This window comes from Misgurnus anguillicaudatus, chromosome 15 (genome assembly GCF_027580225.2).
Source record: "Misgurnus anguillicaudatus chromosome 15, ASM2758022v2, whole genome shotgun sequence".
Lineage (NCBI taxonomy): Eukaryota > Metazoa > Chordata > Actinopteri > Cypriniformes > Cobitidae > Misgurnus > Misgurnus anguillicaudatus.
Genome location: NC_073351.2, coordinates 17,329,244 through 17,354,540, shown reverse-complemented (window position 1 = coordinate 17,354,540; position 25,297 = coordinate 17,329,244). Strand labels below are relative to the sequence as shown.

At 37.6% G+C, this 25,297-nt stretch overlaps 1 protein-coding gene and 1 long non-coding RNA gene across 6 annotated transcripts in view; both read right to left on the bottom strand.

Moving 5' to 3' along the window:
• The window catches only part of LOC129418730 (uncharacterized), a 185,081-nt gene that overhangs the window by 17,527 nt on the left and 142,257 nt on the right, over positions 1-25,297 (bottom strand). The window lies entirely within an intron of this gene.
• Positions 10,750-13,955, bottom strand: LOC129418731 (uncharacterized). Its single transcript, XR_008636222.2, has 3 exons — positions 12,525-13,955; positions 12,375-12,438; positions 10,750-11,808 (listed from the first exon to the last, which is right to left on the bottom strand). It is a non-coding gene; the product is annotated as an uncharacterized lncRNA (long non-coding RNA).

The window sequence follows — 25,297 nt, the reverse complement described above, 5'->3', positions numbered from 1 at the left end:
TTTTTTGTTTTTAGAAAATATGACACGTTGATGTAGATTAAACTAACCAGAATTTTAATAATCAATACGCAAATATACAAATTAAAATGCAAAAGATAATAATACAAAACATAATTAATAATACTTGTTAATAAACAACAAGCAAATTCACAAAATTCTCTGGAATACATTCTTCGTTCGAAATGGGACACAACTTTTGCCTCGTTTGTTTTTTATCAATTTTTTATTGTTTTTTTGATACCTTTTAACTCACACGATGGCGAGGACAAACACTCAGCAATTACAGTAATAAGTGGAAATCTAAATAACAAAAGTTATGAGACAAAAAAAACAAAAACAAAAAACGAACATACAAAAAGGTAAAAAAATAGATGTAATAAAATTGTTCAGTTACACTGAAGTGTAATCCACAGAAATAGAAAACAAATTAAACTTTTGTCTCATCTGTGTATATAAAAGGGTTGGCAAAAGAATCAGTTGAGCATTCTGCAAGCAAACACAACTTTGTGGGTATATCTATTGTGAAGTATAATTGAATCTGAAACTTGAATCTAATTATTTTTTGGTAGAGAAACCTGGTGAAATAAATTGATTTTCTTTTGTTTTTATTACCAAATCCTTCTGAGTTAGCAACTGTTATTTATTGCAAGTACAGTACCTTAATTCTGATGTTACCACGAACATCTGTCCAGGAAATTACCAAATTGGAGTGATGACTCAGTTTAAGTTTGCTCAAAGTTAAATCGAAACACTTCCATATTTCTACTGTTGTAAGTGTGTATGACTGTGACTAAACGAACTGCTATTTGAGCAAGCAGGAGGCAGACAGAATTGTTAAACCCAACACATCACAAAACAAAAAAAATAAAGTTCTTAAGATAAATTATAAGAAGGTCGTAAGAATGTTCCTAAGTGCAATTCTTAAACATTTCTTAAAGGGGTGGTTCAATGGTATTTCATGCATTCTGACTTATTAACACAGTTATAGAGTTGTTTCCTCATGCTAAACGTAGCCAAAGTGTCAAAAAAGCAGTTGGGCATGTTACAGAGTATTTCTGTGCCGAATGCACTTCGCCAGGGTTCGTACAAATTTCAGAAAGTTTTTTTCGATTACGGGTCCAGCTGACATTTCAGGGGTTTCTATACGTATCACTTCTTTATATGGACACTTCCCCGGGAAAACCCCGCCTACCCGTCAATCAGCGGGAGACGATAGAACTTACAAACATCACATCACGCGACACAGCTTTGTTTAATTTCAAAACTCAACAATGGCATGAAAGAAGAAGTGTGTTTTTGGATGTAAGGAGAAGAAAGCCAGCCTTATGAAAACAATGGATATAGTTTATTATAGCGTATAGTTTTGTGTGTGTGTTTGATGCGCTGGATTTTCCCAACTGGATCAAGAGTTGCATGCGGTTAAAAAGACTTCTGTGTTATGTTGGAAATAGGCACGTGCATATTATATAAATGACAGGAACATGTAGTGAATCATAAGTTATAAGTGTTGTATAGTGTTGCATGACTTGTACTCGCTCCTCCCACGATAGTAACTCCTCCTTCTTCATTTTTTGTACGTTATCGGAAAGATTCTGTAAAGCTAATCTTTCTTGAATAAATCTGATTAAACTAAAGACTCTTCAGAGATATAAAGGATGTAATACTACTCTATATGTACTCCAGGTTAACCCCAGAAATGCAGAAACAGCGTGTGCTACGTGAGCTTTAAAAAGTTCTCAAATATCTTAAAATTTTTGTCTTATTCTAATAATTATTCTCATTAATCTTTTTACCACCTTGCTTATGCAATATATACTACATATATATGATCGATGCGTTAGGACTATAAGATGTTATTCGCTGTTGTAACAGAAGCCAGCTAGTTTATGAAGGCGATGCGGTCATTCCCTAATCTCCCAATTTAGACGGTGGGCCGAGGGTCCGTATCTGCTTTACTTTTCGAAATGGATGATCCCCATGGAGGGAGAACCTTGGACGGTTGTTTTATTCTGAACAATATGAAACGTGTTGCCACTCGCATTTATTGCACATTTTCCCCCGAAATGATAAAATTTCCCCGTAAATATGCAGGCGAACGCGGTTACCTACTATATCAGTCGAACCAATAGAGCGGCAAGATACTAACATAGGATTATTATTAACCAATCAGATGTAGGTTAGTAGAACAGCTGTTACACGGATTCAGACACGAGATGCAGCGGAAGCACATTGACCATCGCCAAGGACATTCTTTGTGTGATTGTAAGTATTAATTTTATTTAATTTATATCTATATAAAATGTTTGTTATGTACACTGGTTTGTTCAAACGTATGTATGCGTCTCGGTAGGGTCGTTTTACGTAGGCGTAGACTAACCGTTCCGTACATGGTTCCGTACAACAACGATGTTCCGTGCAGATTCAGTTTTACCGCCGATCGCTGAATAAATACTAATTACGTTAGGTCATACACAAAATATGTATGTGTGTCGTCTTCATTTCTCTTCCATCTCCGTTTAAGAGAGACACGTCCCAGCCGGTTGTTCTGGTAATATATCATAAAGTAAAAATTGACTGTTTTGCAGAAGTACTTCTATTTGCATATGTTAGTTAATGTTCTCGTGTTTTTGTGTGTTGATGTACCAGGTATAATCTCGATAGCACCCTTATGAAAATTAATCATGTTACTACAGTAACCATTTTTTTGCTGTAGAAAAACAATGGTTAATTTTCGTAAGGGCAGGTGAAGTGATACCTTGTTTTATACTGTGTTAATTTTATTTTAACCCCTTTCCTGATCTTTTTTAGCCTGGGTGCCAGCCGATCTTAGCCCCGCCCACAAGATTTTGAAAACGGGAAGATCAGTCTGGGGTTTCTGCGTTGAGGAGCTACTATGCTAGGACAAATGCCAATCAAATTGTCAGGGCGGGCTTTATGCGATGATGGACAGATAATCAACAGTAACGTAATGAACCACGTCACCAAAGAGCGCGTGTGTTGAATGGCTGCCGCTGTAGAGTTCAGATGTGTGGATTCTGACATTGAGTCTGTTCTAAAAGGTATCGACAGAGCATTGATTTTAAAAGAGGAACAGAGAAACGCGAGCAGGGCATTTGTTGATGTTTTTGCCGTCCTTCCTAATCGGCAAAAGTTGGTCGCAACTGAAATGGCTTACGTTATCACGGCGATGCAACTCAGCGTGCACGACGAGATGGATATAATTAGCGGTCGTTGCCAGCTTCTTTTCGGAAGCCCAGAATCGTGGTTGCTGAATAAGTGGAGGGACATGCTAGGCTCCAATATTTTCAAGCCAACGTAATGGGTATTGTCGTGGATGAAGTTCACCTAACGTACAAATGGTAAGAGATAGTCTTACTCTATGACTTAGTAAATACTTCATGTTGTGATATAAACGAAATGTTGTAAACATAATAGGTGTTGATGTACATTCGCTAACTCAGTATAATCACAATGTTAGTGTCATTGTAGCGAAATAACTAGCAGTTCGGTCAGGCTGCAAAGACGTAATTTCAACATACGTCACACACTCCGTTGCTCTGATTGGTCGTAGGTCTATCCAATTGAGTGCAGAGGCATTTTTCGGTTGAGACACGCCTCATAATTATAGCTCAATGGAGCGGTATCAGACTCAAATTCTGACTAGAATTGAGTATGACAACATCAGACTAGATGTTTTTCTGAACCGTATACTTCTCATGTTTGCAGATAATGCATTGTACTGGAAGCAGGTGTGGGGCGGGGCCTGCTTGGATGTGTAAAGACCATGGGCTTAAGACCTCAGAGCCTGTGTTTTTACTGGCGTTGCCTCGCCATCCTCTGCCTCTACGACAAAAAAAGTGCAAAACAATAGGTTTAGGTTCTGCACATCACTGATTGAAGAAAGATGATGTGTAACTTTCAGCTGTGAAAAACTCATGCTACATATATTGGTTCCACCTGTTCCCTTAAGATGGGTGAGAAACCAGTTTCACAATGTTTAGGGGTCTCGTTTATAAAACTGTGCGTAGGATCCTTACTAAAAGTCTACATACGCACAAAAGGCAAAAATGGCATACGCCAAAATAAATATTAAGACTTATAAAACAAAGCACTGTTCCCTTTATAAATCACAGATCACCTGCAAGTGTTCATACATCTTTTTTTATAGATCACAACCTTTGTGGAACTGGCGTACGCACAAAACGGGGCTGGAAATGTGCGTACGCCAGTTCCACGCAAAGGTTGTGATCTATAAAAAACAAACTTAATGGGAGATGTGCTTGCAGGGTGGGACCTGAGAATGATTCATGTATGAAGAATTGCAGGTGATCTGTGATTTATAAAGGGAACAGTGCTTTGTTTTGTCCTAATATTTTTTGGGGTATGCTACTTTTGGCTTTTGTGCGCACGTAGACTTTTAGTAAGGATTTATAAATGAGACCCCAGGTGTCTGGTCTTGTTGATAATAACTGCCATAATTGAAAAGGTAAATTTTGTAGGTTGTTTTTATTATATTACTGTTAATACACTGCATCTACTACTCTTTTACTACACTGCACATGTGTATGTATATACACTGTATATGTCGCCATCCCCAAGTGATTTTCTATGTAACTGTTATAATAATCTTAAACCATTTGTCTATGGTGCATTTTTGGTCTGCTATTTAAAGGCTACTGCTAAAACATTGCATATTTAATTTATACTACTGTAAACCATACTACTTTCTTCACTGCATGTCTATACAATATAATATCAACCTTCCTTTGCAGTGTCTTCAATAAAAACTTCCTCTCTTCTCCTTTGTGCGCTTTGTATTGTTGTGATATTTGTGAAATGGCTGTAGCACTGCCTGTGTTAGCTAGTTTGACTAACTTGTTTGTAGGATCCTGGCTTTGTAACTTATATGCCTGTACTGCTTGTTCTTGTATACTGCTTTCTCTGCATTCAAGGTCTTTCCACAAAAACACTGATTTAATCAATTTCTGCCAACTTGTGCCTGTGAAGGGAATGGTGGGTCCACTACCCTCAAATACATGCATGCAGCACTTCATTTTTTGACACTTCTTTCCAGTAAAGAGGGAAAAGAATTGGCTGTCTCGTTTCCAAGCGATAACACAGATCAAATGTATGAAATCAGAACGGTGTAAAAAATAGAACGATGTATTTATTAAAGATTACAAAAAAATGACAGGACATGACAAAGATGGTTACATAAAATAAAAACAGCAAGAATGTGCAACGTTACCCCTACTTTTTACATTTTGTTTCAAACTGAATATTAAAACAGCATTAGTGGCTAAAATAAGTTAACAAGTTCAATCTTTCCTGCGAAACTTGCCAGTGTGTTGACACGCGTCATCAACACCGACACTTTTCCACGCACGCTATTGGATGAAGGCAACAAATACGTCATGAACTTCGGACCCCAAACGTAGCTGCTTGCTCTATTCGCCGGGGAAAATAACCTGGAGAAAGTTACCGATATTACAGAAATGTGCAAAGTATGTAAGTGGCAACAATTTTTATTTGCTTTGTTGAAAAGCGTAGCGGTTACATTTAAAAAACTGGGTTATCCCTCACCAGAGATCGTCTGATAACACGAAATCTCCCCTCGGCCCACCGTCTAATTGGTCTGTCATTTGGGTCAAGCGCTCTGGGCCCTTGTGTGATTTACTGGTCTCCCACACACACGCGCGTCCACACAACAAAGGCGGACCCGGAGGGTGAAGTGTGCTCGGGCTTTCGGGAACTCCCATGACGGACTGATGACCGATGAAATTCCTCATTAAACTAATCTTTGTAAAGTAAACAATTTAAACTGCCATTTCTGACTACCAGAAGCACTAAGGAAGGACAGAAAAGGCAAAGACATCTGAACTCCCACCGCTGAATTCCTTTATTTGATTCAATGGCTGGTTAGAGAATGTCTGCATTATACAAACCCTGAAACTGACTGCCTTTGTTGTTAAACTGTTGGAATGCCTAAGGGGATTTATTTGTGGATTTACTTATCTGAGAAATGATTGTTAGACTTGGATTTGAGGCAATCTGATATGCTCCACTTGTAACATGAAGATAAACGCAATGATAAAAAAACCCCAAATGATGTAATGCATAATGAACTACACTGTTAGGTATGTGATCCCACATAATCAAAGGTTTACCTGCTAAATTTAGCTGATTACCTTCTGTACATCAGTTGTTTAACATACCCCCAGTGTTTTAGAGGCCCATCCCGCATAGCACCTATGCATCAACAATAGAGAAGTGAAAGGGATATTTTAAACAGCTTATAACAGTTGACAAATTTATAAATATGTTCATATAATTTATATACAAAAATATGATAAAAGTATAAATAAAATATATAAAAAGCTAAAATTCACTGTGCAAAGGATAAGAGCCATCTATTAAGATTAAATCAGTCACTGCGTCATCAGAATCAGAGGACTCGCTGGCTGACATCCCACCAAGCCAGAATGATAGCTGCAGGTCAGAAGCAAGCTTTATTCAATACCCTTTTGTAGGTACGTGATAATCTCTGCTGTTTAGGGTTCCATTTACCTTTACACACTATATATTTCATTTACCTGGATTTACATTCTGTTTATCTTCACTATATTTCCAAAGTCAAGAATTCATCCCACAATTTAAATACAGGGTAAGATAAAAAAATCAATAAATAAATGTCTAGCACGAGATCAACTTCACTTCAGGTGATTAACAAGTAGGGGAGACCGGGGCTGGTTGTCTCACGGGTTGGTTGTCACACTGCTTATTCCAGACATGCTACATGGGGCTGTGGTACAATTTTGATATCAATTTGTTAGCCTTTAATAGCTTACTCATTTGCACTTGTAATTTTGCTGAGCAGACACAAAACATTGAGGTTAGGAGACATTTTTTTATTTTTATGGGGTCAGAGTAAATTTTCATGTTGGTGTTGTTTTTGTGTTGAGATCTTGTAGGATATTAGTCATTCAAAAACAAAACACTCTTTAAAAAGCCAAAAGTGGTAGCTTTATTTTGAGTCATTTTTTAGCTATCAAGTTAATGCCGTGTGGCAGCTATGTTTGTCAAGAAGTCAGTTGGGGTTGGTTGTCACATGTGAGTATTGGACATGTAGACCTTTTAACACTGTTGCTCTGTTTGTTTGTTTTTGTTTGCTGTTCAAATAACATAAATAAAGCATTAAATAAAGAGGTTTTAACACAAAAAAATTTCATTTTATTTCTCAACACAGTAGACAATTTAAGTAACTGATCACCCACTTTAATCCCATTGTTTAAACATAAGGGGCATTCATAACAACTATCATAGGGGTGGTATTCATATTAAAACTCATTTGCAGTTTCTAGCTTAAAAAACTAAAAAGTTACACATCATCTTTTCAGATCCCAATTTATCACTGAAATCCTATTGAACCTTTATAGTGACAACCGACCCCATACCCCGTGACAAACAACCCCGGTCTCCCCTACATTAAGCCATGTGACTGTGGCGTCTTCTACTCCTCTCTGTGGCCTTTATGTAAACCGCACGGCAGCAATTCACATGTTCACTTTTCTTTCAAATCTCTGACTTTATGTGGTTTTTTTACAGCATCCATCAAAACCTCGGCTACATGCTGTGCCTGTAGAGACTTACGGTACAAAAAATGCAATGGAATGTCTGCACAAGATTAAATTAAACTCCCACAGGTCCATAACTCTTATTTACTCTGAGAGGAAGCTATTTTCCGCATCCTGGTTTATGTTGAAGTGCCAACTATTCTCATGTTTGTAACGGAAACTGTAGGGTTCACACTTTTTTCAAAATCACTTTCATGACAAGCATTCTTAAATTCTTCATTTTATACAGTATAGCATTCGTTCAGTCACACTGCATAACAGATCCCTGTATATAAATAAAATATTCTCGATCTTTGTTGATATTTTAATAAAGTGGTGTATATTAATGATTCAATTATTAATGATTGACACTAAAGCAACACATCCTATATCTGAATGAATGAAAGAATTGTATTAAATACTTTTTTCTTTACATAGTTGATAGTGCTGACAACAAAATCACACAAAAATTATCCATGGAAATGAAATGTATCAACCCATGGAGGTCTGGATTTGGAGTCACACTCAAAATTAAAGTGGAAAACCACACTACAGGCTGATCCAACTTGTAATGTCCTTAAAACAAGTCAAAGTGGGGCTCAGTAGTGTGTGTGGCCTCCACGTGCCTGTATGACCTCCCTACAATGCCTGGTATGCTCCTGATGATGTCGAAAATGGTCTCCTGAGGGATCTCCTCCCAGACCTGGACTAAAGCATCAGCCAACTCCTTGACAGTCTGTGGTGCAACGCCAGGATGGAGTGAGACATGATGTCCCAGATGTGCTCAATTGCATTCAGGTCTGGGGAACGGGCGGGCCAGTCCATAGCATCAATGCCTTTCTCTTGCAGGAACTGCTGACACATTCCAGCCACATGAGGTCTAGCATTGTCTTGCATTAGGAGAAACCCAGGGCCAACCGCACCAGCATATAGTCTCACAAAAGGTCTGAGGATCTCATCTCAGTTAGGCTACCTCTGGCGAGCACATGGAAGGCTGTGCGGGCCCCCAAAGAAATGCCACCCAACACCATTACTGACCCTCCGCCAAACCGGTCATGCTGGAGTATGTTGCAGGCAGCAGAACGTTCTCCACGGCATCTCCAGAGTCTGCTCAGTGTGACATGCGCTTTGCTGGAGGTCATTTTGCAGGGAGTGCTCCTCCTTGCACAAAGGCGGAAGTAGTGGTCCTGATGCTGGGTTGTTGCCCTCCTACAGACCCTCCACGTCTCCTGATGTACTGGCCTGTCTCCTAGTAGCACCTCCATGCTCTGGACACTACACTGACAGACACAGCACACCTTCTTGCCACAGCTCGCACTCCTTTATTGGAAGTGTATTGCTAATTGCCTATAATTTCCACCTGTTGTCTATTCCATTTGCACAACAGCATGTGAAATTGCTGTGGACAGTTTGATTTCACAGAAGTGTGATTGACTTGGAGTTACATTGTGTTGTTTAAGTGTTCCCTTTATTTTTTTGAGCAGTGTATAATAAAACAGTCAACTTGAGAGACATCTTTTTTAATAATCCTTTAAGGTAGCTTTTCGCAATAAAATAACATTTCTAAAAGTAACTCAACGCTCTTTCGGGTGCCAATACTGACATGCATAGGATAGATTGTGACTGCTAACACCTGTTATATCCACCTTATTTTCGAATGCAGAAGTAGGTGATGTGATGTATTTCCTTTTTTTTTGTGCGAGGCTTCCATTTCATTCCTCGGCCGATATTTTTTTGTGTGGGAGCACACACAGAATTCATTATCTTTTTCTTTTTTACCTTTTTTATGCATACGTTTAAAATGTCCCAACTATCCCACTGGAGTGAGTTTTTATAAACAGCAATTTTTAATTTGAGTGTTATAACATTTGAGTTTCTATGGTGACACATCAAGCTTATCACGTTAATGTGGCGCTTCCTCCTTACAGTAAGCAGAAGTTTCTTTCTCATTCAATCAACACATTATAAGTTATTGGAATAAACCATATTAAACATTTTAACTAATTACATTTATTCAGTATTTTTTCAGTTTTATGCCAAATATGAATATATGGTTTCTTATGAAGGCGAGACATGGGGAGGAATTTAGGAAATTATTGGCTTTTTTATTTAAAACATAACAAAAGTACCCGCACAAACACATTTTTTCTTTATTTTTCCTCGTGATTAAATCAGTGTTTTTTTTCTCCTAGGAGTTTTTTTCAACCCCTATGGCAGTCATTCCCAACCACTTTGCTGCAGCACACTTGTGTGCCGTGACCACTTGTTTGGCGTTGTGGAAAATGGCACTGCCACAGTGTTTGGAAAAAGCACTCTAAGCTAGCAACAAGGTTGCTGAGTTGGTCAGCTGCGTGTGTCACTGTCATCAATTCCAGCCAGGATATAATTTGTGTTTATCAAAACAAGATCAAGCTTCACATTAAATGTGAATACAACATTTAATACCGTACAATATTCCAGTTTAACAAGTCATTTAAGCATTGCAATACAGGTTTGTGTAGATCTGTTAATGCTTATTGTGATATAGTGGTGTGCCATATGATTTTTTTAATTATCAAAACTGTGGCGTAGCAAAAAAAAAGTTTGGAAAACACTGTCCTAGGGAGTCAGCTGACATTGACTTAACTTAGAACTCTCTTCTGTTTGTTACATTATTACAACGCGTGCTTTTAATAATGTAAAGCTGCATTTCACAATTTAACAATTGTGAAAAGCGGTTTATAAATAAAATTGAATTAATTAAAAACTTTATGTTTTATATATTCTGTACTGTTAGCACATTTTTGTTAATATTTGGCAAAATAAATCAGCATATTTGTTGCATAGTTGTTTTTGAACAATTGTTGTATTTATTGTTTACTGACAGTTTCTACAATAGGTTTAATCATGGGTGCGCGTGCCCAGCCCCACATCCACATTTGGCTCTTGTGCGTGGATTATGGCCAAAACAAATGTTTTGTAGAGATCCACTCAGCTTGTTATGGCAACCCCTAAATGCACAAATGTTGCTGGTCTTTCTGGATTTCATAATAAACATAATAAACATTTACATGCCAGTCAAAACGGCACACTTGTGGTCGTGGCAATACGACTAAAAATAACTTTAATGGCTTAACAGAAGTCTTAAACAAAAAGCTCAAATATGGCGCTGCCCACTTTTTTATTAAAAATAACCACGGCAAGATTATTAGTTAGTGAGTTACCCAATTTTAAAATGGTTAGCTTACAAAGTACCATTTTTTTCAAACATCCGAGCAATGAATAACCTTAACATGTCTCAAGCAGTGCATTTCACAAAGTGAAGCTGCTTGTTCACAATACATAATCTCATGTCTATAAAACTGCATCCATGAACCTGGTGCTTTCTGCTACTTAATTTTAACCTTAAGGAAAATAAAGAGAGTTGTGGACAATACATTTTCTTTATTTGTATCATATTTTCCAGTTACATTCTGCTGTATGTTATGATTGAAAATATTTTTTTTAAAATAAAAACACCCTAAGGTCTTAACACACCCAGTGCACATGATTGAAAATATTTTTTACATTTAAACTAAAAACACCTTGAGGTATTAACACACCCAATGCACAGACATGGAAATAGGCGACAGTCTTTTTGATTCTGCATATTTTGTGTCTTAGACACAGTCTAAATAACGTAGACAGCCTGCATCAAGCTTTATTTTACAGACAAAAATGTCTGGAAACATCAACAAAAGCTAATCAAAATGGCACTGTATAACATTTTTCCCAGGTTTCTTTTGGGTGTTTACCGGAAACACCCAAGTCATCTGGCCAAATCAGACATACCCTTAAACCCTCCACCCTTCAGTAGGATTTTTCTCACATTTTCACACAGTATTACAATGAAATAATAGAAAGAGAAATAAAAATACAGACACACAATCAAACAACCTTATTACAAAACTACAAAGTTTGGTTATTCTAAATGGCCCATAATCCTAATAGTCCATAATCTGGCAGAACTGTACGTACAGTGCATCACATTGTCTCCACAGTAGTCCAGGCTGCGTCCGAACAAGAGCTTGGGGAATTTGGTCAGAAATGCAGTTCACGCAACATATGTTAAAGCGAAACAGGGTGTCAAGATACAATGTATGCCACTTTAACTTCTGAACGACCGTAGTTTTTCTTGTTTTAGACAGGGAAAGCCTTGAAGATTATTTGAAAAGGACTGGAGGAAAAACACAGAAAGATGAGATTAATAAATATCAAAAACTTAAATCATAGGACACCAGGATTTGCAATTGTTTTCATAATCTCAGTGGCTTGGTATATTCAGGCAATCTGCAGGCTTCTCAAATAAATAAATACACACACAGACAGACACACAGGCATTTTTGACTTACTTTCTTAGCTATGCAGCATATTAATGGTATTTGCATGCATAAACATGTGGGTTATGAGAAAAATGTTTTAAAAGCAGATCACATATACTTTACGTAGGACAATTGAGTTGCTGTTGATACGGAAAAAGACACTTATAAAGCCTGTTTAAATCAAGCTTAGCCATTTCCTCAATAAATCACTAAAAATACACATGCACTCGTGAGATTTCCATGATATATACTCACTATATAGGATTAGAATCTTAGTATTAAAGTCTATGTTTTTACAAATCAGAAATTCAGAAAAAGTCTAGCACTGAAATCTGTAAAATGTGGCTAAATAAATGCAAGAGCAGAAATAAAGCACATAATGTACAGTAGTATTTTAAAAAATGCAGTCTGCAAGACCTACTTGATGAAAGCACGGTGTCTTCTTAGGAAAAGCTTCAAGTAGCAGATGCTATGCAGTTCTTCTCCTGCCGTAGATAAAGAAAATGGGAAATAATATTCAAAATATTGAGAAAAACAGTGAGGAAAGGGGAGGGAAGACGGAGAAACCCACCCCTGCTCTAGATCAGGTTTTGACCGTTTATGTGCAATTGTTAAAAAGAGTTAAAAGTTCCGACAACAGAGAATTAGTATGTTCATACCGTCAGAAAAGGAAAAGAGACTAAATAAACAATGCGGAAATAAATACAACTGGCAAATACAGCTGGAGGCTGTACAAATACACCTGATATCCTGAGAGTATCCTGAGTCCTCTTTAAAGAACAGAACAGAATGTTACATTTAAGATAGGGCTGTGACGATGCATCGCGTTTCCCATTAAAAATAACTGTGTGAAATCGATTCTGAATCGCAAGACTCTGATTCTGTGTTTCATGCGCAGCTTGTGTGTGTACTACAGGTCTTTGATCAGTAGGAAGTCCTTATCAATCTAAAATCATTATGAGTCTGAGTCGTTTATGACGTGCATTTAAAAAAGCTCGTGAAACACAATATTTCAAAATATTCTTTATTATCATGAAAATACCTAAAACAATCTGAAAAACAGCTATGTAGATATTTTCTGGAATAGTGTTTGTAATGGTGGTACTTCTGTGGCACAAATGGAGTTTCGACATGAGAGCGCACTCTGGCTTTTATATGTGGCGGCATTTTACCGTAATTTATAAAAAATAATTAATTCAGAAAAAGCGCATTTGCACGATTAATTGTCCCAGCCTTAATTTAAGACAACCAGTGCAAATGAAATTAGCAGATATAGCCATCACTTGCAGCTTTTGAGTACCAGGTGGCCCCAAATTGGTTACGTATACATAGGAAATTTAAAAATACTTTGAGAAAAAAATCTGTCGAACATACTTTGGTGATGTATAATGCAAATTATTTCATTCAACCACCAGTCTTACAAATGGAAACCAAAATTGGTAATGAGCCAATTTACAGTGTAAGCTGAGTTTGAAAAAAATGTGTCAGCATTGTGGCCAATCGTGGTATTTTCGAATCGAAAGAGACCAATCACATGACCTTAGGCCAAGGCTAAATGGAAATAAAAATGTTCATATTTTTGAGAAGTTGGTGGCTCTGATTTGTTTTAATTAGGCATGGGCCGGTATGAGATTTTGGCAGTATAATAATAACCTTAAGCAAAAATACCACAGTTTAACATGTTTTGTGGTATCGCCATTGTAACACTAATGTGTGTTATTAATGCGTATAAAAACAATTTGACACAATACATTTTAATTTTAAATAACATGTATGCCAGGTAAAATAAAGCCTTAAATTCTATGTGTATATATCGTCGCTGCCTGATGAAACTCACGTATGTCCAAAACGGTAACTTTTCAGAAAGTGAAAAAAACACCGTATATCAAAAGCAGTTGAATGTAGCGTTGTCATACTTGGTACGGCATATTTACATGTAACCATATTCTTGCCAGTGTCATGATATAATCCACATTTGACCAAAATTGAGTTGAAATGGACATGCGTGCATATTTTACAGTAACTTTGATCGATACGGGTTCTTCCGATCATTAATTAGAATGGCCAAGTCGCGTTTCGTATTGACAGATGAATATGCTCAGTTTATTAAATAGCCTACGTCTTAGTTAAATACGCTTACTTTATTTAATATTAATTATAAGTGTATTAAATGTCTCTCGCAAACCATTAAGGGACAATGAATCAATACACTGACATGGTAATGCTACACAACAGGGGCGTCAGTTTGTGTTGAAAAGTGGTGGGGACAAAAGATCAGTCAACAACAAGAAAATACTCAGCATAAATTTATAAACCCTCAACAATGTCGAATGCACACATCACACATGTAACAGTCCCTGCAACACCAGCTCAACCGAACAATGCCAAAGCACCATACCGTAGAAAACAGCAGCGCGTTTAATAAATGATTACAATGAATTTCATTACACATGTACAACAAAAACACACCATAAGCATACAACGCAACATATGTGACCCTGGACCACAAAACCAGTCTTAAGCATCGCTTGATTTTTCAGAACATTTTAACCAAATGCTTTCAAAAAGTGGTGGGGACATCCCCAGCGTAAATAACACCAATGCTAGACAGATACTTTGTTTGCACATTCCTACCGTAATTAAGTAACTCCTAGATGTTAGTCTAGCGTCCGGGGGAAACGTTTACCTCGAAGTAAAGTCATCCAGTGCTGAGGTTCGATGAAACTTTACGAGACCGGCGAGATGATTCACAGGCAGAAGATATGCGGCGTGATTGACAGCTTTGACACCAAACGGGTACGTGAAAATCAGATGACATGATTTCACAAGTTTTCATTGGCTATTCAGGTATGTGACGCATACTGTATATGGAAATGAACCTGGACATTCAATCTGTCGAAAAATCTCAAAATCGGCAAAATGAACATACGTGAGTTTCATCGGACAGCGACGATATATATATATATATATATATATATATATATATATATATATATATATATATATATATATATCACCTCATGTCCGCTCTGCCCTGTCCCTGTTAATGTTCAAAAAGCACCTCAAAACATTTCTTTGCACTACCTCCTTTGTCCCCTAACTCCCCCCTCCCAATTTGTTAAGCGACCTTGGGTACTATGAAAGGCGCTATATAAATCTAAGTTATTATTATTATTATTATATATAATAAGTGGTGGCTCGTGACTGCTCACATATATATACAGAACTTTGTGGTCCGCCATTACTGCTTCCATCTTCCATCGTCTCGCTTTCTGATTGGATATTGTTTTATTTCACGTGATAATCTCTTAAAGGTGCAATGTGTACATTTTAGCAGCATCTAGTGGTGAGGTTGTGAATTGCAACCAACGGCTCAGTCCACTGCTCACCCCTGGCTTTTGAAACACATAGAGAAGCTACTGTGTAGCCACCACCGGACAAACAGGTCATCATCAGAGACAACTTAGTAAAAAAAGGGCTTCTGTAGAAACACGGCGGCCCAAAATGCAACTTCCATGTAAGGGGACCCTCTGTGTATGTAGATAAAAACATCTCATTCAAAGGTAATAAACACATAACGGTTCATTGTGAAAGGTCTTAATACACCTTTGATAATATAGTTTTTTATATTATATTGCATTTCTGTCAAGAGATCCTTCTAAAAATTACACACTGCACCTTTAAGCGTGAAAGCGGTTGTGCTCGGGGTTCCCCCCACAAATCAGAATTTCCTCAGTTTCAGAAACAGTTCCGTGCCCCTGAGAAATAAATTTGACTTTTTAAAAAAAAGTTTGTGTCGTGTTATTCAGGAACTGACTTGCCACTGACTTGTTTTTCCAGCTAGAACGCAAGTGTGCTTTTATATAAAAGAAGCCCGCAAATTAAAAGGAAATGACGCAATTTACGTGTATATTTACAGCTGGTCTACTACACTGTAAAAAAATTCCGTAGAAATTGCAGCTGGGTTGCCGGTAATTTACCATAGATTTACAATTATGTTATTTACTGGCAAGAGTTTGTTCAAAGTTAAATGAACATTAAACATTTACAAGTCTTTGTCTTTACAGAGTAAAACTAAAAAAACAGCATTAAGCAAAACATTCTGGGAAACAAAATCTGAAGCAAAAAACAGAAAAATGTTGATGATGATTTCTGGTTCCCAGAATGCTTTGCATGAGGCTGTTATTGTATAGTTTTACTCTGTAAAGACAAAGACCCGTCAATATTCAAAATTCATTTAACTTTGAACAAACTCCCGCCAGCAAATAACATAAATGTAAATCCACGGTAAATTACCGGCAACCCAGCTGCAATAACATTGTAATTTCTACTGAATTTTTTTACAGTGTATTTACACTGGATTAGTATAACCTGAGGTAATTTCTCCGGACCTTTTTACAGAAGGTAAAAGTCGCTGTAATCTTTACTGACATTGTCCGTAATGATTACTGACATGGAGCATTTAGACTGGACTAAACTTACTGAGAAGCTCTGATAAAAATTGCTTTACCCCACCTCTCTATGTAAAACGAACCCCATTTTTAGAGTGTAACCCCCATAAGAGAGTACAATGCCGGATTTGCACAAAAGCGCTGAATGATGCAGCGGCACCCACTTTATCAGAACAACCTGTTGATTATGGACCACCAACTTGTATTATTCTTTGATGATGTGTTTTCTAATAACAATTTTAATCATACTTTTTATGTTACAACAACAAACAAAGAACAATGCTGTTTGGCTCCATTAGCCAGTTAGCCCAGGGCAAATTTTTACAGATTCAACAAACGCAAACCCAAACTTGTCTTTTAATCAAAAAGCAAACTGTGAATGTTGATGTTTATGGGCATTTTTGTAGTCAGTGTAATACCCTACTGCTACATATAGACCCTTTTAGTGCCAACACCACATTTACGTCATGTCCCTACCTGGAGGAAAAACAAACGGAAAACTGGGGGCAGCCAATACAAATAGACATAAAGTCATCAAATTTAATTTTGTTGTGTTAGTACAGGCTCCAATTTTAAATTTTAACTCACACCTGTTGCCTCTTTCAAAGAACAAAATGACGACAGCAGTGGTTAAATGCAATAACATGGCAAAAACCTCCATTTGAATTCTGCCAAAAAAGCGGTCTGAATGGCCTGAGGTGGGTATTAACCGGATTTGAAGCAAAGCTATTTCATAATTTGAAGGTATACGTGCTGAGAGCATTCAGTAAATCAAATTAATTTAATGTCCTTTAAATGATATATTAGGGGTGTAACGGTACACCTATCCAAACATTTTGGTAGAGGACTTCCGATTAGGTGCACATGTGTACCAAATGCAATCTTCAGTAGTTAACAGTAGGTTTGTTTTACATGCAGAACATACTTCAAATCCTAGTTCCCACATGAACATACACAAAAAAATGATTCATTCAATTTACTCAATTTTTTAAGGTAAGCGGTTGCAATCAACTCATTTAAGCTACATTTAAACAAAAAATGCTAGTTTTGTTTTGTATTTCAATTTTTTTTAAATGTAGCTTAAATAAACTGATCTCAACCACCTATCCCAAAAAAAAAGAGCAAATTGAATTAATCATTCCTTTCAGTGTATTAGGTGTTAGACCGCAAGTGCACTGAAAAAAATGATTCATTGAATTTAATAAAAATTTTTAAGGTAAGTGGTTGCAATCAATTTATTTAAGCTACATTTAAACAAAAGTTTTATATTTTATTTTACGTTACTAATCATTTTTGCTTAAATGAAGCTTAAACAAATCGACTGCAACCACCCACCCCAAAAAATTCATTAAATTCAATGAACAATTCTTTTTCAGTGTGTGTTTAGCAAAGGTGCTAAAGGCAACAATTTTTTTCCATTTTACTGTGCTACATTGCTTTTCATTTAAACATGTGTGTTTGACTGCTCAAACACGTCTCGCATCTTTTTGACCATCTCACTGGGACAACCAATAACTTTTGAGACACTGTGTCAAGTTAAAATATTTTTAACTTTTTCAACAAGCGCAGCTCATCAATGACAGTTCCAACAGTGGACCAATCAGGAAACCCTGGTGGCGGGACAAGAATTGCAAGGTTTTGGTTACACTAGCAAGTTGGCATGGCAATTTCCGTTATTCCCTCATGTTTGTTTGTTTTTATTTAAACCAAACAGGTGTTTATTTAAAAATCTGTAAACTGTTAATGTTTACAAATGTTAAAGGCCTACTGAAGTGCCTGGGAATGCATCTCAATCTTAATTAATTTATAAAGCACTATTTAAAACAACTACAGCTGCCCAATGTGCTGTACAGTAGTGCTGAACGGATTGCAGTTGATCCGTGATCTGTATGGATCATGACCCTCGGTTTGCATGTGATTCGCGGATGTGTTTTGAAAGAGGTGTGACTTTGGATGGCGATTTGACTTGGAGGTGGGATCGGGATTTCATTGCTAGGCGGCTACCATTAGCATTTTTCAAAATGTGTTACCCTACCTTTAACCTACAACCCCAAATCAGAAAAAGTTGGGACTGTAGAAACTGTGAGTAAAAAAGGAATGGAATAATTTACAAATCTTATAAACTTATATTTTATTCACAATAGAATATAGATAACATGTCAAATGTTGAAAGTGAGGCATTTTGAAATGTTATGCCAAATATTGGCTCATATTGGATTTCAGGAGAGCTACACACAAAAAAAAGTTGTGACACGGCCATGTCTACAAATGTCTGGGGACTGAGGAGACAAGGTGCTCAAGTTTAGGAATAGGAATGTTGTCCCATTCTTGTCAAGAAATAAATACAATACAATACAGTAAATACAGTGTTATTATTCATTTGATTCAATTTCTGTACCTAATGATTTTAGACCTTACTTAATGTGCAACTTTGTTATTTTTTATAAATGTTTGTAATTTCTTGATTTTTTATTAGATTTCCCATCTTTTTTGCCTCCACTCCATTTATTAAATTAGATGCACCTGTTTGAAGTCGTTAGCTGCATAAAGACACCTGTCCACACCATACAATAAGTAAGAATCCAACCACTAACATGGCCAAGACCTTGCAAAATTGCCTATTTTCCTCACTATTATCCATTTTTAAGTTAAAAACTACAGAAACTACAGAAAAATGGTTTCAAAACGCCATGCAGAGTCAAATCCTTGGTTTCAAGTTGGTCATTGGTCAAGTTGATCTTACAGAAATTACATGATACCAAATATTATATTCTAACCCCTAACCCAAGCAAAGTTTAAAGTTTGAGGACTTGACGTAAAGTACGCTATCATCATGTAAACAGACTTGAAAGACCAAGTGAGAGTCCGGAACGAATGAAAAAACATAGCCTTCATGTAACTAACTGCACAGTACTCAGTATCTTCTTTATTAAGTTTGAGATGTTTTTGTGAAGAAACACCACAACCACATTTACCCTATCTGCTCTGGTGAAAGCCTGCTCTTCTGACTACAATAATGCCGGGGCTGCGGAGAAAACTCTGCTCCGTGAATATCCGGTAAGAACAACAGACGGATCTAACAAAACTATCTGAATTTAATATTAACGTAAGCTGGCTTAATACCTTTTTGCTGACTGTGCAAAGTTACGAGCTTAATTTAACAACACTTCGGAAAGACTTTTAAAAGCTGGCAGGATAGGGTTAAACAGCCATGTGCCATTATCTGGTTTATTTTCCACAGAGCACCGCATATAATAAATATAAATAAAAAGTTCTCAGTTCTGGCTAGGATTTCAGGGTGTCTTCAGGAAGTCGTACTTGTCAACTGAATGTATCATCGAGGTTCTAACATTTCAGTTTAAAACATATACAATCCTTGTAGTTTCATTCTTAAATTGAAATATAATGGTGGCTATTCTGAAATAGAACCTAAAATAATAAACCTTCTGGAACATGCCTTTATTAAAAAGGGCACTTATGGTCGCCCTAGATAAGATTGTTGGACAAATTTGGACTTTTTAAAAGGGGTTTGGTACAGTTCTGACTTTCAGGCGCTGGAATAAAAACTAAGAGCAGGGCCAACTACATCAATTTTTTTCTTTAAGGAGAGGTGGAGGAATAATGTCACAGGGAGACCCAAAGGGCTTTGTCTGATTAACAATCTTGTGTATCGGAGCATGCTACACAAGTCCTAATCCAGGATCTTGTCTTGTCCAGACTGGACTGTTGCAATGCGCTGTTGGCCAGACTCCCATCCTGCACAAACAAAACTCTACAGATGATCCAAAATGCAGCGGCAAGAGTGGTCTTTAATGAGCCGAAGAGGGCGGATAGGTCATTAGTTTCACCGGTGTTCATAGGTCATTACTGGTGTTGACCTCTTTATACGGATACGTTTGTGATGTGGTGTGATAACTTTGTGTCATTTCGGCCTACATCTAATGGCGCTTATCCATTGCATAGTACCCCACGGTTTCGGTCGGCTCAGCTCACCGCACTTTGGCTTGGTTAGCTTTTCCATCAGATTATAGCAATTCCATAGGACTATAGGCATGTCGTTATATTTGCGCTGCCAACTGCTGTGGCATCATACAAGTGAGAGCGTTGTTGGAATACATTCCCACACATTAACTTATCTTACAAAATCTCATTTTCACAAAATTTTGATTGACCACTACAAATAGATGTTTGCACATCGTGTTTATCACTACCTCTGTCTCACATTCTGTACAAACACCCGTGGCGTCAGTCGACACTTTCAGCTAAGCCTCATTGAAGCTGCATTTAAGCATATAATGCTGACGTGCTTGTCGCAAATGTGCCGCCACAAACTGCAAGTCTGGAAAAAACTGTTATGGGGGCGGTTTCCCGGACAGGGATTAGACTAGTCCTAGACTAAAACATTTTTAAGAGCTGTCCAAACTGACAACAACTTGCACTAACATATCTTAAAATACATCAGTGCCCTTTGTTTTGCCTCAAAATGCACACAGGCAATGTTTTTAGTAAGGTATGTTTGTTAAATCTAGTTATATTTCCTAAATAAACTAACCACCCCATGGTGTTCTTGATTCTCAACCTGTGAATATTTTTCATAGCTAAAAGGGAGTTTGGGAACTTACAGCAAAGCACAGATGACAATTGGTTATTTGAGACAGTGCAAGCTAGCATAAGGGTAAAGTTAATCTTTTACATTATTGCGATGACACTGGTAGTGATGATTCTCTCAGACCAGTCATTGATCTGCAGTGTTTTCACGTCACATTTTGGTATCATCTTGGCTTGCTTGGAAATTCAACCGAGGTGGTACTAAAAAAAAGTATCGGTACTACTACTGCACCCAGTGGAAAAGCCCCCCGTGGGGTACTATGCAATAAAAAAGCCCTATACGAGAGACAGAGAGACTGAGTGAGATAGAGAGCCACTATCTTGTAGATAGACAGAGCTAAATGTCAATAAAAGCTAGAATTTACGATTACAACACTAGCCCAGCAAGGAAATAAGCCGTCATACCTGCCAAATCAAATACATCATGTATTCTCCCAAACCTCCTCAGGAAATAGAACACACGCACACAAAGTGTCCTTCATATCTGTTGAGGGCCCAGGGCAGTTCTCGTACACCCACGCACTTTTCAAGAAAGATTGAAAATCTTTTGGTTGTTTCTGCTGGCCACGGCTACGTTTTGATTGTAAAAAGGCAAGTATACTAGCTTGTCTAATGTTTCAGCAGTTGTAATAACAGTTTACACAAATTGCACTTTTAAAGGAAAGTATTTATAAAGGCTTGTCTAATATCTTTGCAGCTGCAATAAGAGTTTACAGAAATAGCACCTTTTTGGGTTAAGTGTTAAATGTACCTTTGGAATGTTTTTTTTTTTACCGTTGAGGTCATTTGAATACTAAATTGAGTTCAATTGAACATTGTTCGTATGCCCTATTTTTTAACAGTTATACAATTTGTTTATTGCAATGTGCTAAGTTACTAGAACTACAGTTGAAAATTAGCCACCCGGCTAACACTGGTGCATTTACAGAAATGTAATGTGCATTGTCCTAATCAAATAAAAATAAGCTCAAACAAACCTCTTGAAGCCTCTTGGAAAGTCACTTGAATGCTCATTCATTTATTGTTTTGTTATATATGTTAGTTATAAGCAGTAAGCAGTACAGAGGCCTTTTATTTGTACAGTGTTTGTTCTCTTTAATGCTGTAATGACAATTCTTGTGTCTGATCAGAATCAAACTGGTTGAAAAGCATTCAGACTTGTGTCTGTAATTGTGTAAGATTCACATAGTGAAGCATGCTGGGGCAACTATAAAACCACTGACCATTTGTTACTGTAAACGTGGCCCACAAAATACAAAGAACAACATTTTAAAGAAAAATGCTTACATACAAACATTAGCCTGTACTAAAATGTATCAATTTAAATGAAGTAGGCTACACTCTAAAATCAACGGTGCTATATAGCACCAAAAGTGGTTCTTTGCTCGTAATCATAGAAGAACCATTTTTAGTGCCATATAGCACCGGTGAAGCACCAGTGAAGCACCTGTGTAGAACCAAATAGGGGCCATATAGCACCACATATGGTTCTACATAGCACTATTTGGTTCTACACAGGTTCTATACTGGTGCTTCACCGGTGCTATATGGCACTAAAAACGGTTCTTCTATGATTACGAGCAAAGAACCACTTTTGGTGCTATATAGCACCGTTTGTTTTTAGAGTGTACTGTAATCCTGGTGACATCCACAGTGTTCATAGCAGCCTTGCTGTAATTATGCAGGACGAAGCATGCATATACGATGAAGTGAAGGTCATTAAGGTGTCCATTGCTCTTCTCAGGCTCCAAACCGGCCGTTTCAGCCTCCCAAACGCGCACTCGATAGCCATTCGTGCACGGCACAAAGACAGTCCAAAGTACTACTCTTGAACATTGGTCCCCCCATTCGCATACTCTTTCATTAGGTATGGGAGCAGAGGATATGGATCTCCAACTAAGTACACTGGTATGGCCTCTTCATGCTCAAGTATTTGCTTGGGACATGATAGGATCTTTCCATCTTTCATGGCTGTTGAGTGTGGAATTTGCAAAGAATGCGGGCGTCGTGAACACTCCCAGGCCATTTAACTACCACATTAAAGAAACAGTATTTATAGTCGCAGGTAGCCTGCATGTTTAAATTGAACCTCTATTGACATAGTCTGTGGAATTTACAGCTGCTTAATTTCCACCTGTGTGCCATCAGCTATGCATTGAGGGAGGTCATGCGCCTCTTCAAATTTCTGCACCATTTCCTGCAGAAAATTTTTGGATGCGGGCAGTTGTATCTACATAAGACCTAAATGGACAGCTATTGCTTCACAAAGACTGAAAGCTTTGGCTGTCTTGCGCAGTCTACCCTCGTCGGACATGTAATATAAGGTGCAGGCACCCTTTTTTTATGACCGCATGACAGTCGTCTCAGCCTCGATGTAGGGACATAGCAATTCGGAGAGTGACACCAGCGATGACCTTGACATCCTAAAATTTTCACGCCACTCATGGGGGACAACCACTTCATTTTCGAAGTTCTTCTAACCAGACAGCAGTTCGCCAGGTCAGACCCAAAAACGGCGGCGCTGGTGGTGACTCTGGCCGGAGTTTTTAGAAAGAATCGGTTTCAGAGGCGAATTCTCCATTTGCATGTAAACAAAGGGCGCAAACGAAGGAAAATGTCTCAGTTTTCCAAAAGAACCATGTACGTGTAAACAGGGCCAGAGCCTTAGTGACAGGATTCCCATGTTTTGTAGGTCATGTGCCTTCTGTCTCGTCTCCTGACCCCGCCCCCTCATCTACTCTTTAATCACGTTATTGTTTGATTCATGTCACCTGTTACCCTCTTGATTTGCTCCCCAATTTAATGCCCTTGGGTTTTTGTCCTGTGCTCGATCGTCTGTTTCTGAAGAGTTTGTTTCCACGTGAGTTTTTGTATAAATCAAATCAATTCCAAATCACATCACATCACATCAAATCAAGTTATATCAAGTCTAGTTAGTTTATTCAAGTCTGTTTTGTCTAGTTTAGTGTTACCCTTTAAGGGCGCACTCATATTATCCAAACCAAACCATGCCCCAGTGCGATTGTCCCCCTTCCCTACCCCCCAAGAAGCACGCACTGTACTTATTGGTCAATGTAAAGCGCTCTCTTAACATGTTAAGTCTGTGAGTCAATTGTTGCGCGATTACACAAAGCCCTCTCACATGCCATCATATTGCTTAGTTGGTCTGTCACGTGTGCAGCTCTGACATTCACGTAACCCAGCTGCGCGAATCAAAAGGTTTTTATGGAGGCAGATGAAGGTGAGTGGTTACGCAATTGACATCTCTCTTTTTGAATCACGCTCAGGTGCGATTGCGCTCACAAAATATTTAATTAAATAATTAAATTAAATTAAAACATATATATATAAATATAATAAATATTCAAACCCAACAATACTCAAACATAAATATCAAACAGACATTTTCTATTAGGATACATCTTAAAAACAATCTGATATAGCATTGCAAATCTTTGTCACGTTAAAACCAGCTGTTCGTTTACATAAGACTCAGTCTAAACTGCAGTGCAATCCCAGAATTCTTAAACTAAAACAGGATCTGCAGCGTTTACAAACGACTCCATTTATGAGGGTCAAAAACGGAGTAGTCTAAATGAAAGGGGTAAGCGTGGCAAAAATAATGTGTTTTAAAATGTAAACGCATTAATGTAAACATGGCCTAAATGTAAAATGAGTAGGGAAGGAAAGGACTGAAAAGTTAAACTGCACTGTAAAAAATCCAATTAATTAAATGTTGGATGGGCAACATAGAGTTATTTTAGTAAAGATAGCCTAGGCATATAGGGGAGGTTTACCGGACTGACAAACAAACCTTAAAAAATACAACACTGGTGTGCATTTGGGGCAAAACAATAGGACTGATATGTTAAAAGATGTCAGTATTTTAGTCAGTGATAAGCCCTGTCCGATAAGCCCAGTGTTTAATTACGTGTGATGTCTGAGGGAATAAGTCTTTCACTGTCAAGCTTTATTATATTAAACATTTATGTATGTGTGTGTGTATTTATATTCCTCTGTTTATCAAACCATAGCGGTGAGGATGTGGAGAGGCAGACCAGAAGGATGCATGGGAGACGGTCTCCTCTTGTAGCAAGAGGAAGTTATCTTAAATGGCCTTGCAGATTTTCTGACTACTGACTTTGAAGTGCTTTTTGGACTGTTTTATGCTCACTATTTAGAGTAAACTTAATTCTGTATGTTTAGTCTGTATGATAAGGGATTGTTATGAATTAAAAGCTTTAGTTTGTATGTGACTGATGTTAATCATTTTGTTAACAACACC